Source organism: Protopterus annectens, chromosome 10.part0 (genome assembly GCF_019279795.1).
Source record: "Protopterus annectens isolate FY-2018-M chromosome 10.part0, PAN1.0, whole genome shotgun sequence".
NCBI lineage: Eukaryota > Metazoa > Chordata > Ceratodontiformes > Protopteridae > Protopterus > Protopterus annectens.
The window spans coordinates 1,653,529,854-1,653,549,303 of record NC_056744.1 but is presented as its reverse complement, the minus strand read 5'-3'; the positions used below and the strand labels follow the sequence as shown (position 1 = coordinate 1,653,549,303).

The 19,450-nt window shown below is 43.3% G+C and overlaps 1 protein-coding gene across 1 annotated transcript in view; it reads left to right on the top strand.

The window, feature by feature from the left end:
- The window catches only part of LOC122814372 (zinc finger protein 420-like), a 263,065-nt gene that overhangs the window by 231,100 nt on the left and 12,515 nt on the right, over positions 1-19,450 (top strand). The gene's annotated exons all lie outside the window — the stretch shown is intronic.

Here is a 19,450-nt window from a genome sequence, read left to right as displayed (position 1 = left end):
GTTAGTCATTAGGTAATGAAAGTCCTCCAGGTTTATGGATTTCCTGTTTATGGGGAGGCCATCCAGAATATTTCGAGCAACGTGGTTTTCTGGGAACACAGAAGGATCCTATAACCGGCTATGATCTGATATTTTATATAGTGTGATTTGGATCTCAATAAGTTCTGTTTGTGGGTCTCTAGGAATTTGCCTTGAAGTGATGTGGTCCCTCCCAAATATGGATATGCCTCTACATTTTCCTTCTGATCTAAAGACATGGTGTAAGTACAAAACCCAGGTACTGAGGGGTGCTTTGCAAGTATTTAAGCCAAGTTTCAGTAATATAACTGAGTAGTGCACATATTAATGTGTTCTCAGGATCTGGTAACTTCTTGTTTAAGCTGTTTTCATTGAGCAGAGTCACTTTGTTGCAGCCTTACTCTTGGTTTGCTTTGTTTAGTTTGGAAGGGCCATTAGCTTGACCCTGCTTTAAAAAAAAGCACTGTGAGAGCATCAAAGGTTTATGCCAGTATGTGAAAACCCTGGAAGGTATGACTGTCAAACTTTTCATCCCATGTTGACACATACTGAATTCACTCTAGAGTGACACCATCTGTTAAGCCAATTGTTAAAGCCAGTCATCTTTTTAGTATGCCTTGGTATCACTATTGGCGTAGGCAGAATTCTTATCAGTGCCAGTGTTTTTCCTGCATTTGTGACCTGCACGGAGAGCTCAGACATAGGTTTGTAGGTTGTTACTAGACTGATGACCACTACGGCCCTTATAAGCCTAGTCATGCACCCCAAACCATTTGGGTCCCTGGGTATCATGAGTGCCTACATGGAGGGGCACATGATAATGAGGTAGTTAGGGATTTGTAGGGGGGGATGCATCCTTTCTTATTGACTGCCTTTGTCTGCAGGGGACAGGGGAACCAGACTGGTGGGGCAAATTAATGATTGCCTAGACAGTTGTCAAGGTTTAAGGATGAACTCTGTTTTACATGGTAACATCATCTGCAATGATTTTAGTTAGCAAAAGTGATGATGTTATCATGGACTCGTCGCCTGTATATATTTTAGTGGTTGGTCATGATTGTTTACATGTGAACTTGAATGGCAAGATGAAATGTACTTTCATTTGTTTCAGTGTGTTGAACAGTGGATTTTATTTGTTGACCTTTCTCGTGGGATACATTGGTTGTTGTATCGTTCAAGTAATTGAATTGAGTCTTTTGTTATGTGAACTCTGTGGTGTTGGATGTGCTTGTTTTGATTGGTGAAAGTGCTTTGAATGGTGACTTGGATCTTTATTTAGATGGATTACATTGATTGAGTCCTTAAACACGGGGACTCAGAGGTACAAATTGATTGGCTATAATGTTTTATTGGATTATATTGCTTTGATGCTTGCATTTAATGGCCAATTGGATACTTTGTTAGTTTTTACAGGGGGAAGTTTGTGAATAGTAACTAAGGGGATGTGTATGCTTCAGTTTGGGATTGGTTGTTTGCTATTATTTAAATGAACGTCTAGTACTATTTTTTATGGGACTGATGAAGCATTATTTAATAAAGCAAAAGCGCTTATCTTTTTAGTCATTTTTATGATGTTCATCGTGTTACCCTGCTGCAGTCATCACACTTGGGTTATCCTGTCGTCAGGCGGTCCCGCAGTCGGCCGGAATTCCAAAGTCTTGGTCCGGCGTCGGTTGCTGTCACTTCTTCCCTGACGTCAGTGCGCCAGGGGTATATATAATGCAACCGACGCCATTTTCTTCAGTCTTTCTTGCCCCAGATGTCAGGTGCCCCCAAAAAGGTGGTCAGTAATTAGTACCAAATTAAGTAATTTTTGCACAAACACAAAATCCCTCCAGCTATAAGCAAATACATCAGGAAGGTATTGTAGAGATTTAGCCAGTCAGATCAGCGGGGATGGAGGGAGGGTAACCTGGACTGCAGCAGGGTGTACACTCGAACATCTACATTTATGGTAGGTACAAAACTGTACTATGTTCATCGTGTTACCCTGCTGCAGTCATCACACTTGGGTAGAATCCCAAAGCTAAGGCTGGGTGGAGGAGTTATAGAGGGTTAGAGGAGGCTAAAAGGCCCTGCAGAACTGCAGTGGCGAAGCCAGCCCTAGTCTTAGAGTAAAGTGGTAAGTGATAGTGTTTGGTAAAGGTGTGTACAGAACTCCAAGTTGCAGCTTCCAAAATCTCCATAGTTGGAACCCCCTGAGGAAGGCTGTAGATGTAGCTGTTGCCCTGGTAGAGTGGGGCCTAATGGTAGCAGGAACTGGTTTTCCATGATGGGTATAGCAAAAATGAATGCAATGTCCTATCCATTTGGAAATGGTTTGTTTTGATATAGCCTTCCCTTGTGAAGCTGTAGCATAGGATACAAAGAGCTGGTCAGATTTTCTGAAAGCCTTAGTTTTATCCAAGTAGTAACGAAGTTGCCTGTGAATGTCCAAGGAATGCAGGAGTCTTTCTCCTTTGTTCTGTGGATTTGGGAAGAAGGTGGGTAAATGAATGGTTTGATTTAAAGCCACACTGGAAACCACCTTAGGCATGAAGGAAGGATTAGTTCGTAGAGAAACTCTGTCTTGATGGAAAATGAGGAAAGGTTCCACTGCCATTAGTGCCTGCAGCTCTGAGACTCTTCTAGCTGAAGTTATTGCTAGCAGCAGGGCAGTCTTCCATGATAGGAACTGTAGATCTGCAGAGAAAGCTGGTTCAGAGGGAGGTAGCATAAGTTTTTCCAGAACAAAATTGAGGTCCCATGTTGGTGTAGTGTGATGACTGCAGCAGGGTGTACACTCGAACATCTACATTTATGGTAGGTACAAAACTGTACTTTTTTGTGTTGTAACGAACAATGTTCTTCATGTTTCACTGTTGAAGTCATTACATTTGGGTTATCTGTTTGCAGGTAGCCCTCAGTCGGCCTGATTAACAAAGTCTTGGGTCTTGCGTCAGTTGCTGTCCCTTCTTCCATGACATCAGGTCGTCAGGGGTATAAAACATGCAGCCGATGCCATTACATCAGTCTATCTTGCCATGCGGTGCTTGAAGCAGAAGCAGTTCGCACGTGCCAGTCGGCCGACTCCTGAAATTTTCGATGTTCATCGTGTTTCACTGTTGCAGTCATTACTCTTGGGTTATCCTGTTGGCAGGCTACCTGCAGTCGGCCAGAATTCCAAAGTCTAGGTCCAGCGTCGGTTGCTGTTGCGTCTTCCCTGACGTCAGTGTACCAGGGGTATAAAAGATGCAGCCAACGTCATTTTCTTCAGTCTTTCTTGCTGCGCAGTGCCCGAAGCAAAACCAGTTCGCAAGTGCTGGTCAGCCGACTCCTGAGATTTTCAAATCCGAATTTCAGAACCAAAGTCTTCATTAAAGCTAAGTACCCCGTTGGGGAAACTTTTTTCTTGCTCCAGACCGATGTCAGAAAAAGTTAACAATTGTATTTCTTGTGGGAAGCAAATACCTCATAAGGATTTTCACTCTTACTGTATTCCTTGCCTAGGCCCTGATCACAACGTTGCTAGCTGTCGGTTTTGTGCTAGATTTAACCAACGCACTGTTAAGCGTCGGTTCGATTTTGCATTTCATTACTTTGGCCGAAGATTTAATTATATAATGCCGTCGGAACAGCAGATGACCGGAGTTTACAAAAAACGTAAGGACAAGGAAAAGGATAGGCATCCGAGGTCCAAAACTGATGACGAGGCCTCCATTAGGCCAGTTGCCGGTTCTCAGTGAGGCGCTTTCGCAGCCCCTGGCACCCGCTACCTCAGAGCCACAGGCCGCTTCCGACTCTCACGTGGAGCCGGCTGGACCTCTGGAAACGTATTGGACACTCAGAAATCATTCCCTCAGATGGGTCCGGAGCCGCTGAGCAGGCATCTGCTTCTGAGGGTGTCTTCAGACCTACACAGCTATATATTAAGCCATCTACAGCTTCAAAGACAAAGACTAAAGCAGCTCTAAAGACAAAGAAACAAGTACAGCATTCTCCTACTTAGACTTCCATGCCTAAAAAAAAACAGATGCTTAAAATGTCCGAAGACCTAATTACTTTGATCAGGGGTTCCCATCCCCCTCCTGATAAGAGGCCTAGGCAAAAGACAGAATATGATTCTTCTGATCAGGTTTCTATTTCCTCTGATTCCTCTTCTGAACAGGATTATTCCATGCTTCCCTATGAGGACTCTGATGCTAAAGAATCCATTCCTTCAGCCTCTCCTCCTGAGGATTATTCTTTTGGGGAAACCCTGCATACCATGAGGGAGGATTTCCACTGGGAGAGCCAAGATTATTCTGAATCTAAGAAAAGGCTCAGAGACTTTCTGCTACTTCTTCAGCACAGACCCCTTGCTATTCCACCTGTTCTAGACATTGTAGATGATGTATTTTCAGTGTCCGGCCTGTCCCCTGACTCTCTACCCCCTGCACCTGCTAAGCCAGACAGATACTACAGAGTCCCGGATTCTCATAAATTCCTATATAAAAACCCCACTGCTGACTCAGAAACTATATCTCAGGGTCCCAAAGGTTTCAAAGCTTCCACTGCAAAAAACCCTGTCCCCTCTGATAGGGATTCTAGGGCTCTGGACAGATGAGGGAAAAAAGTTTACACTTCTGCTACCTTGGCTGTAAGGGCTTTAAATTGTCAGTTTCATATGCTTAAATATCAGCAATATTTAATGTCACTGCTTAAACAGAAATTGTTGACAAATACTGAATGTTCAGAGAACAAGGAAATGCAGGATTTATTGCATGCAGCTGAACAAGTGGGAAAGCATACTTTGCAATGTGGTTATGATTCACTGGAGGCCTCTTGCAGGGCCGCTGTTACAGGTTCTGTTATTAGAAGGCATGCTTGGTTAAAGGAACAAAATCTGCCTGATCATGTTATAGCAAAATTATTAGATGCTCCTTTACAGCATGATACTTTGTTTGGTACTAAAGCAGAAGAGGTGTTGAAAAAAATGGAGGATAAAGCAAAATCCATGCAGACAGTTGAGGATTTCTTACAGGTACAGCCACCCAGATTTAGCAGGAACTGGCCTTCTAAAAACTGGTCCTTTCCAGTGTCAGACAGACCGCAAAGAGGCAGATATAGGAGTCCCAGAGGCAGATCTCAGCCCCAAGGCTCATACAGGCCTAAACAATGGGGTGATCCTTCCTCCAAAAGCGGAGAAGACAAATCACAACCTTACAGGAAACAGTCCCAATGACTTTCCTCTGCCAGATCCAGGCACTTTTCTTTTGGCAGCCCCCTTGGGGGGAAAACTAGCACTTTTTTCATCAAATTGGCAAATGGTTACCCAAGACAAATGGGTCTTGAACATAGTGTCCCAAGGCTACAGGTTCCATTTTCACACCATACCAAGGTCAAAATGTATGCCAGACCTGCCACACAATCAATGGGCAGAGGCACAAAAGCAAATTACAGCCCTCATGGACATGAGTGCCATTCAACAAGTACCACAACAAGAGCAGGGGCAAGGATTTTACTCCAGACTTTTATTAGTGCCCAGAAAGGACAAAACCTGGAGACCAATACTGGACCTGTCTATACTAAATACGTTTCTGGAAGTTCCAAAATTCAAGATGTTGACTCTACAGCAGCTACTGCCCATGCTGGGCAAGAAGGCTTGGCTCGTAACTTTGGACCTAAAAGATGCATACCTGCATGTCCCAGTCAGACAATCTTGCAGAAGATACCTCCGATTCATAGTTGGCTCAATGCACTACCAATTCTCTGCACTGCCCTTTGCTTATCTACTACACCCAGGGTCTTCACAAAATGCCTGGCACCAGTAATTGTGTTTTGCAGACAAAGAGGAATTCAAATATATCCCTACTTGGACGACTGCCTTATTCAAGCAGAGAACAAAGACATTCTTCTAAAGCATCTGGCATTTGTAAAAAGATTACTAATTGGCCTAGAATACACAGTAAATGAAAAGAAATCAAAACTAGCGCCCTCTCAAGAGATAATATTCCTGGGTGCAAGCTTAAATACAACTGCCCAGATGGCTTATCTCACGCCAGACAAACAAAAACAACTGACTTCTTACTTCAAAAAATTGGCAACAAAAACCCACTTATCTGCAAGGAAAATTCTACTAATTCCATATGCCAGACTGCATATGAGGAAACTACAATGGTATCTAAAAAGTGTTTGGACTCAGCATTGCCACAGCCTGGAGACAGTAATTACACTCATTCCCTGCATGCAACAGGAGTTTCGATGGTGGGCAGAGGTCTGTCACCACAACAAGGGTCTGCCATTCAGTTTACCCACAGCCAGACACTGACAACGGATGCATTAGATTATGCCTGGGGGGGCCATGTGGCAGGAAAATGTATTCAGGGCACATGGCCTGCAAGCCAGATGCATCTTCACATCAATCAAAAAGAGATGCTAGCTGTTCAAAGTGCTCTGACAGCTTTCAAGGATCTACTTCAACCAGGACAGTACTGATAAAGACAGACAATACTATGGTCATGTGGTACATAAACAAGCAGGGAGGTACACATTCCTACCCCCTCTGCAGACAAGCAATGACCTTACGGGATACAGCATTGGCTTATCAAGTTCACCTGTAAGCACAATTCCTGCCAGGAAAAACAAATACTCTGGCAGACGAACTAAGCAGAAACCTCATGGATCCCCACGAATGGAAACTGGATCCACAAGTCTTCAGCATGATAACAAGGAAATGGGGATGCCCAGACATAGATCTATTTGCCTCCCCTCACAACTGCCAATTGCAGAGATTTTGCACAAGGATTTATCACAAGCAAGCATAGAGAGTGGACGCCCTATTCCTTCAGCTGGAAACCTCTAACAGTGTATGCCTTTCCCCCACTGCCTCTCCTTCCCAGGTTACTCCTAAAGGTCAGACAAGAGAAGCCAAAAATGATACAGATTGCACCAGACTGGCCATGCCAGCACTGGTACCCAATCCTAAAGAGCTTGTCTCAAGGTCCAGCATGGATATTGCCTCAAACTTCTCACTTGCTGACTCAACAAAACAATTGGGTCCTGCACAGCCAACTCAGGACCTTAAATCTGGCAGCATGGCGGATAATGTAGCCATTTAGAACACTCCTCTTTCAAAAGCTGTTATGGATGTTATCTTGGAGGCCAGGAGGCCCAGTACCAGAAAATCTTATGCAGAAAAATGGAAGAGATTCTGTGCTTGGAACCAGGAACAAGGCATTGACACGTGTGTACCAAATATCCCTCAGATTTTACAATACCTAACTGAGATGCAGAACAAAGGCCTTTCTTTCTCATCAGTTAAGATTCATGCCTCTGCCATTTCAGCCCATTACAATACGGAACCACCTATCTTCTCTCATCCTTTAATAAGGCAGTACCTCAGAGGGGCCAAAAACATCAGGCCTCCAAGGAGAGCACCAATTCTGGCATGGGACCTCAATTATGCTTTGGAAAAACTTACACTGCCTCCTTTTAAGCCAGCCTCAACAGCTGATATAAAATTCTTATCCTGGAAAACAGCTCTACTCCTAGCAATAACCTCTGCAAGAAGAGTCTCGGAGTTACAAGCACTCATGGCTGTGGAAACTTTTATAATTTTTCATCCAGACAGGGTTTCTCTGAGGACAAACCCAACATTTATGCCTAAGGTGGTGTCCAGTGTGGCCCTCAACCAAACCATTCACTTGCCTACCTTTTATCCAAACCCACAGAACAAGGGTGAGAAAATTCTGCATTCCTTGGACATACACAGGCAGTTACGCTTCTACTTGGACAGAACTAAAGCTTTCAGAAAGACTGGGCAACTTTTAGTGTCATATGCTGAGACATGTGTGAATGGGCGTACCTTCGTTGAAGGTTGTGCGTCAGGGCTGGCAACTCGGTATGTAAAAAATCAACTGCTAATCATTAGCAGACCGGAGTTCCGCTGTGGCGACCCCTAACTGGGAAAAAGCTGAAAGAAACAACAACAACATGCTGCAGGATCACAAGGAAAGGCTATCTCAAAACAGACTATTTCTAAATGGATAGGCCATTGCATCCGTTTCTGATATTTTCAACATGGCAAATCAGTGCCTAAGGGCATTAGGCCTCATTCTACCTGAGCAGCAGCCACTTCAGCAGCCTTCCTTAGAGGAGTACCAACCAAAGACCTCTTAGAGGCTGCAACTTGGAGTTCAGTGCACACTTTCACAAAGCACTCCCACTTACCTCTTTACTCTAAATCCAGAGCAGGCTTTGCCGCTGCAGTTCTGCAGGGCCTCATAGCCTCTCCTAATCCTATTTAGCCCAGCCACCCATCCTCAGCTTTGGGATTCAACCCAAGACTAATGACTGCAACAGTGAAACACGATGAACATAGTACAGTTGTGTACCTACCATAAATGTAGATGTTCAAGTGTATTCACTGTTGCAGTCCAGGTTACCCACCCCACCATCCCCCTTTTCCTTGCTGGGGTTTATCTGTACTTCTCTATCCTATACAACCTATGTGGTGTATTTGCTTGTAGATGAAGGAAATGTTATTTTTGTGCATGCATACTTATTGGCATATTTTTTCAGCCTACCAATTTGGGGGCACCTGACATCTGGGGCAAGAAAAACTGAAGAAAATGGCGTCGGCTGCATCTTTTATACCCCTGGCTCACTGACGTCAGGGAAGAGGCGACAGCAACCGACGCCGGACCTAGACTTTGGAATTCTGGCCGACTGCAGGTAGCCTGCCAGCAGGATAACCCAAGAGTAATGACTGCAACAGTGAATACACTCGAACATCTACATTTATGGTAGGTACACAACTGTACTTTTTCGAGTTTCAGAACCGAAGTCTTCAACTAAAGCCAAGTACCCTGTTGGGGGAAACTTTTTCTTGCTCCTTACCGATGTCAGTAAAAGTTAATAATTGGTTTACTTGTGGAAAGCAAATACCACATAAAGATTTTCAATCGTACTGTATTCCTTGCCTAGGCCCTGACCACAATGTACCTTGCTGTCAGTTTTGTGCTTTATTTAATCAGCGCACTATCTGTCGTAGATATATTTTCGCCTCTAAATATTTCAGTTCTTGGTTTAATTATCCAGAAATGTTGTCGGTTAGCCATCCGACTACCGGGATTCTGAAAAAACACAAAGATAAAGACAGAGACAGGCCGCCGCTTCTCCTAAGCCAGTCGCTAGTTCGGCGGTACTCAGTGAGGCGCTTTCGCAGCCCCTGATACCCACTACTTCTGATTCGCAGGCCTCTACTGAGACCCATTTGGAATCCGGTATGCCACGAGATGCTTCAACTATGGAACCCGCAGATGTCTCTACCTTGGATGGGTCCGGAGCCACTGTGCAGGCACCGGCTTCTGAGGGTGTATTCAGGCCTACGGACTTGCATATTAAACCGATGCCTCCTTCTTCACTTGGACCTAAATCTCGAACCATGCCTAAAAAACTGACACCCAGGCCACATGCCCAGGCCTCTATGCCTAAAAAACAAATTATAAGAATGGCTGAAGATCTAATAACTCTAATCAGGGGTAGCCAACCCCCCCCCCTTCTAACAGGCCTTAGGACTGAAGTTGTTTATGAATCTTCTGACCAGGATTCTGTTTTTTTCTGATTCTTCTGATGATCTCAATTTGCCCTTATCTACTTATGAGGATTCTGATAAAGAGGACTCTATTCCCTCTGTTTCCCCTCCAGAGGATTTTTCTTTTGGTGAGACCTTACATACTCTAAGGGAGCATTTCCACTGGGAAAGTCAGAATTTTTCTGATTCAAAAAAGAGGCTCAGGGATTTCTTACTTCTGCCTCAGCATAGGCCTTTAGCTATTCCTCCTGTACTAGACATTGTTGATGCTTTTTCGGAATCTAGTTTGGCCCTCGATTCCTTGCCTCCTCCTCCCAGAAAACCTGACAGATGCTACAGGGTCCCTGAGTCACACAAGTTCCTTTTTAAAAATCCTACTGCGGATCCAGAGACCATTTCTCAGGGGCCCAAGGGCATTAAAGCTTCTACTGCTAAAAATCCTACCCTTTCTGATAGAGACTCCAGGGTGCTGGATAGATGGGGTAAGAAGGTTTACACTTCTGCAACCTTGGCCATTGGGGCTTTAAGCTGCCAGTTTCATATGTTAAAATATCAGCAACATGTTATTGGATTGCTTAAACAGAAAATGATCTTGATTCCTAATTGTGTGGAAAATGAAGAATTACAGGATTTAATGCATTCTGCTGAACAGGTTGGAAAACATACTTTGCAATGTGGTTTTGATTCATTAGAGGCCTCTTGCAGGGCTGCTTTTACTGGGTCTGTGCTCAGAAGGCATGCTTGGCTTAAGGAGCAATCTTTATCTGATCATGTTAAAGCTAAATTGTTGGATGCTCCCTTCAATCAGGACCGCCTGTTTGGCAACAAGGCTGAGGAAGTTCTTAAAAAGATGGAAGATAAAGCTAAATCTATGCAAACTGTTAACGATTTCTTACAAGTTCAGCCTCCTAGATTTAGTAGGCACTGGTCCTCTAAAAATTGGTCCTTTCCAGCCCTTTCCAGGTCTTCTCAAGCCAAACCTAGACACAGCAGAAACCCCAAGTTTCAGTCCCAGGGGACACCAAATTTGGGAGTAATAAGACCCCCCCCCCAATGGTAAACTGTCTCAATGACTTCCTTTTAAAATTTCCAAGCACTTATCAACTGACTGCCCCTTTGGGGGGAAAGATTGCTCTTCATGCAAAGAACTGGGAGCTCATTACCCAGAACAAATGGGTTTTAAATGTAGTGTCCCAAGGATACAGATTTCACTTCCACACGTTGCCAACACCAAACTGGTAGCCGGACCTACCCCCAAATCAGTGGGCAGAGGCCCAAAAACAAGTACTTTCTCTCTTGAGCATGGGGGCTATTCAGTTGGTACAGCTATTCAGTTGGTACCAGAAGAGGAAAAGGGACAAGGCTTCTACTCGAGACTTTTCCTGGTACCCAGAAAAGACCATTCATGGCGTCCTATACTGGACCTGTCTACTCTAAACACCTTTTTGGAGATTCCAAAATTCAAGATGCTGACTCTTCACCAGTTGTTTCCTATGCTAGGCAAAGATGCCTGGTTGGCAACACTAGATTTAAAAGAAGCATACCTGCACATCGCAATCAGGGAATCTTGCAGAAGATACCTTCGCTTCAAAGCAGGCTACACACACTATCAGTTCTCTGCACTGCCCTTTGGCATATCTACTGTGCCCAGGTTATTCACAAAGTGCCTAGCTCCAGTTATTGCATTCTGCAGGCAAAGAAATATTCAAATATACCCATACCTGGACGATTGTCTAATTCAGGCAGAAAGCCAGGACATACTTTTGAATCATCTGGCCTTTGTACAAAGGGTTCTAACCTGTCTGGGGTACACCATAAATGAACAGAAATCTCACCTGGTACCCTGTCAACAAATTATATTCCTGGGAGCAAGCATGAATACAACTTCCCAGATGTCTTACCTCACGCCAGAGAAACAAATTCATTTGACAACCTACTTCAAACAAGTGGCTACAAAAACCCTGCTATCTGCAAGACAAATACAGCAAGCCTTGGGATTCATGGCCTTATGCATTCTTCTAGTTCTATATGCAAGACTGCATATGAGGAAACTACAGTGGTATCTAAAAAGCCTATGGAGTCAACATTCCCACGATCTAGAAGCAATGAGTTCTATCATACCTTGCCTATGCCTAGAGTTCCTTTGGTGTGCAGAGGCCTGCCACCAAAACAAGGGATGACCTTTCATGCCACCCCCTGCCACCCAAACCCTAACAAGAGATGCATCAGACTATGCATGGAGGGCTCACCTGGCAGGGAAGTGCATTCAGGGCAAATGGAAGCCAAGTCAAATGCACCTGCATATCAATCAAAAAGAAATGTTAGCTGTACAGAATGCTCTAACAGCCTTCAAGGACCACATTCTTCCCAGGACAACTAATGGTAAAGATGGACAACACCACTGTTATGTGGTACATAACCAAGCAGGGGGGGGGTACACATTCTTACCCCCTCTGCAGACTAGCCATGGCATTGTGGAACACAGCCTTGAGCTACCAAGTGCACCTACAAGCTGAATTCCTGCCAGGAAAATTAAATACACTGGCAGATGGGCTAAGCAGAAACCTCATGGACCCACACAAGTGGAAACTGGAACAAAGGATTTTCAACATGTTGACAAGCAAATGGGGGAGCCCAGATATAGACCTATTTGCTTCTCCCCAGAACTACCAATTGGACAAATTTTGCACAAGGACTCCCCACAAACAAGTCTGGAAAGTGGATGCTCTGTTCTTCAGCTGGAAAAATCTATCGGTCTATGCCTTACCCCCCCCCCCCTCCGCAGTGTGTCATGGGTTTCCCCATGGCACCTCCCTCAGACTCCTTCCCTGTTGTCTCAGCAGAAGAACTAGATTCTGCACCCTCAGCTTCTAACACTGAACCTTGCAGTTTGGCTAATTACCTAATCTCTCCTTTACCATCCCTCAGTAAACCTGTGATTGATATCATTTTAGAGGCAAGGAAGCCTAGTACTAGAAAATCTTATGCTGAAAAATGGAAAAGATTATGTGCCTGGAACCACTCTCAAAGGATGAGCACACCAACGCCCAATTTACCTCAGATTTTACAATACTTGATTGAGATGCTTCACAAGGGCCTGTCTTTTTCCTCCATTAAAATCCACACCTCAGCCATTTCAGCTCATTATAACACAGAACCTCCCCTCTCCTCTCATCCACTGCTCAAGCAGTTCCACAGAGGGGCCAGAAATGTGTGACCACCCAGGAGAGCTGCAACCCTAGCCTGGGATCTTAAAACTTTGTTTTGGAGGAGCCAGCTGCTACTGCAGACTTAAAATTTCTTTCTTGGAAAACAGCTTTCCTTTTAGCAATCACTTCAGCTAGAAGGGTATCTGAATTACAGGCCCTTATGGCAGTGGAACCTTTCATCATCTCATGCGGATAGGGTGTCCCTCAGAACCAGTCCTTCCTTCATGCCCAAGGTGGTATCCAGTGTGGCTCTTAATCAGTCCATTCATTTGCCAACCTTCTTTCCCAATCCACAGAACAAAGGGGAATGGATACTGCATTCCTTATATGTGCACAGACAACTTAGATTTTACTTGGGACAGGACTAAACCTCAAAGGAAATCTGAACAACTGCTGGTGGCATTTGCTGCAGGGGCAGAGGGGAAGGCTATTTCAAAGCAAACCATTTCTAAATGGATATGCCATTGCATTCATTTCTGCTATAAGCACCATGGAAAACCTATTCCCCCAGGGGATCAGACCTCACTCCACCAGGGCTGCATCTACCTCTACAGCCTTTTTCAGAGGTGTCCCTACCAGGGACATCCTAGAAGCTGCTACCTGGAGTTCTGTACATACTTTCACCAAGCATTGCCATTTGCCAATTTTCTCTAAATCCAGAGCTGGCTTTGCCACTGCAGTCTTGCAGGGCTTTATAGCTGGTCCTAATGCTATTTTAAACTCCTCCTCCCAACCACAGCTTTGAGAATCTACCCAAATGTAATGACTGCAACAGTGAAACACAAAGAACATTGTACAGTTGTGTACATTTACCATAAATGTAGATGTTCGAGTGTATTCACTGTTGCAGTCCTGGTTACCCTCCCTCCAGCCCCCTAACTTCTTTTGGCTATGCCTCTACTTTCTTTAACTATGCTTAAAAGCTTTTTGGTGTATTTGCTTTTTTGTTGGAGGTATATCATTGTACTTTTATATTTAATTGCTTCCCATTAGGGGGGCACCTGACATCTGGGGCAAGAAAAAAACTGATGTAATGGCATCGGTTGCATGTTTTATACCCCTGACGACCTGACATCATGGAAGAAGGGACAGCAACCGACGCAGGACACAAGACTTTGTTAATCAGGCCGACTGAGGGCTACCTGCAAGCAGATAACCCAAATGTAATGACTGCAACAGTGAATACACTTGAACATCTACATTTATGGTAAGTGTACACAACTGTACTTTCTTTATTAAAGTGTTTGTATTTTATGTACTTGGTCATGATAGTCGGTTTTTACCTTTCTTATCTTGTGTGGCATTTTCTTGGGAATCGACTAGGTTTAGCCACAGCTGTGTGTATTTGGTGTGTTGTTCTAACAAACTAAATATTGATAGTATTGGCAGCAAAGAGATCCTGAAGTAAATTAGTTATAAACAGAACTATAGGAATCGGATTTAACTTGTTCTTGGTAGTAAACAATATTTTGCAAAAAAGATTTCTTGGTCTACAGAGTCTGCTGTATTGTATTTGCTGTGTTTAGTAGAGCATGCACTTATTTATCTGGGATATGCAGGCAAGAAATGAACCTAAAGGTACTGAAGTGAAAGTAGCTGTGCCTGTGTTTGTTGAATATAGGCTGCCGTGGGGTTGCAAAAAGTGGCCGTAGGCACAGTTGCGCTCCACAGCCAAAACCAGGAACCAGGAACAAAGGACTACGTAGGCTTCAGTCAGTATCATTGGTCCTCAGAAACAGCAGCATTTTATTTGCTGCAGCAGAACAATCACTAATCCCAGGAGTGTGAACCCCTTACTAAAAAAGAACTGATCTCAGAAAAAAAGAGAAAATGGGTAAAAATAGCTATACGGAAGGGAGGTGAGCAGTCAGCTTAGCATCAGTCACCATACTCAGGAGTTCACTATAATCAAGTGACTGTAATTTAATGCAGAATCACTTTTTGATGAACTTTAAAGAAGTTAGTAAAAAATAGTAATAAAATACACTTAGAATGTATGAACCACAACGTGAGTTTAAATGTAAGTGAATTAAGTACTTCACTGCTCTATACAGAGGTCTGGCGTAGGAAATTAAACTTTAGTATTTCCAAGCATGTGGGTCAGTGCCCACTTCTCAGGAGCCTTATATAAAACAACTCCACAGGCAGTGCTGTGCACAGTTAAAATTAGTAGCCAAAAGCAGGATTTATGATTCTCAAAAACCTAAATGGAAGTCTCAAAAGGAGCCAGTTTGATTGGAGCCTTGAAAAGAGATTTTACCTCTTTCAGGAAAATTATCTGACAAGCCATGATGCTTGCCCTCAGATTTTCTAATAAAGGTATTCCCTTTGCTACCATCTTTAAACCAGCATTTAATAGCAACGTGCGTACCCCAACAGTGAGAATAAATGTGTGAAAATCTATAAGAAGGTCATACGCAATAACAGGCCTTAATCCTAGAGCGTAGTTGATCCTTACCATTACAGAAAGATAATATTGGCTTGTCGATAATGACACTTAACCAGATATTGGTTTGTTGTTCCCACTTGAGATGTTTGTTAACCACCTTATGTTAACTTTCATTTGTACTATAATGAAGCTAGTCCTCCTCTCATTGAGTGCTTCCCTGAAGATTAAGAAATAACTTGGCAAGGTACTTAATAACTGCCATGAAGTGTATGAAACCTAAAGCCCAGTTATTCCATGACTTGATCATAAGATTTCTGGGAGAACATTTACTTAGAGGTGCCAAGCAGATACCAGGTCTTTTGCTCCTGGTACATCAGAATCCATGATATGTTAGATCCCATTTGGATTAATCAGATGAAAAATTTCAATGCTATCATTATATCAAATCTCTTTAACGGAATGGGGAATGTGTAAAGTGATTGCAAAATGACTGCGACTACTGAGGTTAGGCTCCAAGAAGACTAACGCTCGCTTCACCTACTTAGTCTGGGATACGTTTTGTTTGTAAGCTCATGAATATATGTTTAGTTACTTTAACCTCAATTCTGCTTTGAGTAGATTCAGTGCACTGTTGCATCACACCAGGGATTTAAAAGATAAATTCAAAACGCACATTTTTTGTGCCACTATTACCATGAAGTATTCGTATAATTCTTCCAGTAAAATTCCTGGTGTAAATGCACACTCACACATTTCTATATATTACTTTTATAGTTCATCTACTATTTTTGAGTGTTTGTGTATGTGTGGTTTTTATATGGGTTTTCATTTTTGGAGCTGTACATATGTCAAGACAGTTTTTATTTTATTTTTTTTTTTTAACTGCAAAGCCCTAACATTTTTCTGAGCTGCAAATAAAATTATTTTTTTCTGAGCTATAAGTAGCTTATTTTTTATACATACTAATACATGTTGGGTATGATTAGACAGATATAGGTTTATATCGTTCTAGTTAGATAATGTTTATGGTTAGATAGCCATGTATTTTTTCTTGTATCAATCTAGTTAACTGTTTTTTTTTTACTTATCGACCTATGTATATGGTTTTAGTTCTTGTCACAGACCTGATTTTTGTTGCATTAGTAAGCCGAAAGTGATTTTAGTTAAGCCATTCTTTTTATGTGTATGTTATGCTTTTGTTAATGCCTGATGTGGAATGTGGGTTGTAGATAGGTATTGTTTTCTTTAACTAGTATTTAGTTTGACCTAATCAATAGTAATGTGTAGGGGTGGGAACATGTTGTTCTAAAATGCACTTTTTACGGCCTTGTTTATATCGTTTGCCTTGAATAGGCTGGTTTAAAATTAAACAATACGTATATTTTCCACACCTACTTCTAAGTGTATAAAAGCTGATCTGTTTAACACTGTAAAATATTTCTCTTGTTACTGAGGATTGCTTATCTGTGACAGATAAAGGCTTGTTGCTTTGGAACACTACATGGTTTTCATGATGATTGGGAATTATTGTGACTGAGGTCATCAACAAAGTTTTAAGACCACTAGTTTCTGTTTTTTTTTGCTCACACATTAATGGCAGGCGAGTAAAATTAGAGCTGCAAAGATTAGTGTTACATACATTTCCAATATCTAGCTTTGAACAAGCCTCTAAAAAGAGGGCAACCCCTTATCCAAAACCAGTTTGAACAACCTTGATACTTGATTACTGCATCAAAAGTCTGTAGGTATTCATCTGCTTGGTGATTTCACCTTTCCCCACAACTCTGGAGATACACCTGTTCCTCATTATCCAGAGGACTGGAATAGGTAAGCCTCCTTCAGTCAAGGCTGTAGGATCCTTCCTGGTCTTTCCTCGCTCCTCCTTTTTGGTGCAGGTCCCTCATCTGGTGCTGCTGAATCAGATAACTGATGACTGCTCTGTTTCACAGTGACTCTACCAAATGCTCAGTACTACCAGTGTGCAAGTCTTCCAAAAAAAAAAAAAAAAAAAAAAAGCATTCACTGCAATACGACTCCATCTCAAATGCTGCTGCTGTTTTTAAGATTAGGTTTCACTTAAATGTAGTTTGTCAGACAGATGCAGCCGTATTAAAGCAGGCCTGTATCTTCATTTTATATTTTACGTGCAGTTTCAATAGAAAGGAATGTTTTCAGTACAAATGAATAACCTTCAGTCAAGAACACTGATAAGAATAAAATGCATTAACAGAATGTACAATAAATTAAGTACAAAAAAGGTTTGGAAGCCAATGTTAAAGAGGTGTGCAGAACTTGTAGATAATTTACACTGCTTGGTGTTATTAGGAGTTACTTCAGACACAGAAGTCAGTAAGTTCAAACAGATACACAGAAAGTCATTGCAGTGCAGTCCACAGAAGTTTGGTACAGACACTCGAGAGTGAGTGCAGAAGTCGGGTCAAATATTCAGCATTCTGGAATATTAATTATATTACCCAGGAAGAAAGTAATAATAAATGTTAAGTTGTCTATCTCGCCTTCGTTCTTGCTGGTTGGGATCGGCTCCGACTCGGCCATCTTCTATAGCTCGAGAGCTGTTTACTGACTTGAGGCTACCCCTTATCCCATGATGCCTAGCGCTAGCTACCCAGATCTCGTTTGCCGCTTCAGCTGCGAGGAGTCATTTTACTGGCTCAGGCTTGTATTGATTTATTTATAAAACTTTTTCTACTGAAAATTGTATTTTTTTCTAGGAATTATTCTTTATTTTTAGTCCTATAACTTGTTGTATTAGTTTAGGTGTAAGTGTAGTCCTTACCTTAGAACTCGTTTAAGTTAGAGAGTTCTCCCCCTCCCCCTCCTATCCCTTTCTTGTCTGGTTAGCGTTTAGATTAGAGGCTTTTCTTCTATCTTCTCTTTAGGTAGCCGTTTGAGTTAGAGGCTTCCTAGTTATAAAAAAAAATCTTTAGTTTAGTCTGTAGATACTGTGTGTTTTTCCTTTTTCTGTAATCTGTGTTTTGGTGTTAACTGTTGTGGTAATTTCCTTTTTGGATACAGGATGTCTAAAGAATCCAAGGTGTCTGGATTCAAGAAATGTAACTCATGCTGTCAGAAAATGTCTCTGACAGATGGGCACACTTCTTGCATCTATTGTTCAGGCGCTGTGCACATGCAGGACTCTTGTTCTATCTGCCATGCATTTAGTCCAAGAGTTCTGCAGGAGCGTAAGAATAAACTTATTCTTAGGGGTCTTTTAAAGCCCCAGGATTCACCGGCCAAGACTCAGCCTGTGAAATCCCCAAAACCTACCAAATCGTCGGCTCCAAGCTCGGAGCCGTCATTGGTTCAGACTTTACCTGCTACTTCGGTTCCGGCCAGAACCGATGAGACAATCTCCCTGTCGACTCCTTCAGGATCTTCGGAGCCGTCGCAGAGCCACAAGAGGCTAAGGTCCCCGTCTCTGGAATTGATACACTCGGCTCCTCAATCTCCCCTGCTTCAGAGTGAGCGCAGTCACAGATCTTCCCACTCCTCTCGATCCTCTAGGCTCTCGGATCACGACGTGAAGAGAGTGGTCAGTAGGTTGCTGAAGTCACAGGCACTTGCCAAGTTGTTGTCCAGCCCTCCTCAACAGGTGTCTGCTCCGTTCACGTCTGTCGATGTTCTTCCTCTGACTCCCGTGAGCTCGGAGCCGGAGTTCGTTGGGGTTCGAATAGTGGAACCGTCTGCTCTGATAACTATTTCTCCTTTGGTGTCGTCATCTGCTCCGATTCCCTCAATGGAGCCATCCGTCGAGGGATCTGGGCGCCGGGGCTCCCTCGTCGGCTCCGAGGGGGCGAGCGGCATCAGACCCTTGTCCGACCCTGTTCTCCCTCTCAGAGCTTCTGCGCAAGTGAGCTCGGCTCCTACATCGGCCTCGGAGCCGTCTCCCTCGGTGCGGAGAAGGATTCTGATTTCCTTGGAACTGGAGCCTTCTCTGCATCGTGGCAGGGATGCCTTCGATGTCATGAGGAGTGTGCTGGCCTCTGAGTCAGCTCCACTATCGACTCCACCAGCTCCGTTCCTAGTAGTGCTTGCGTCAACCTCTGCTCCTCCTCCTGACCCCAAGCGTGGGGCACCGGCGCTCCAGGGCACCCCATTGGGTGTTTCCTCTTCTTCCGAGGCCCCCCCCTGATCATTCAGAGGAGCCCCCTCGTAAGAAGTGCAAGAGGAAGCACATTTACTCCCCTGAGTCTGTCACTTCTGATACAGACTTAGATGATTCGGAAGGGTCCCCGAGGTCCCCCTCTGAAGATGTTT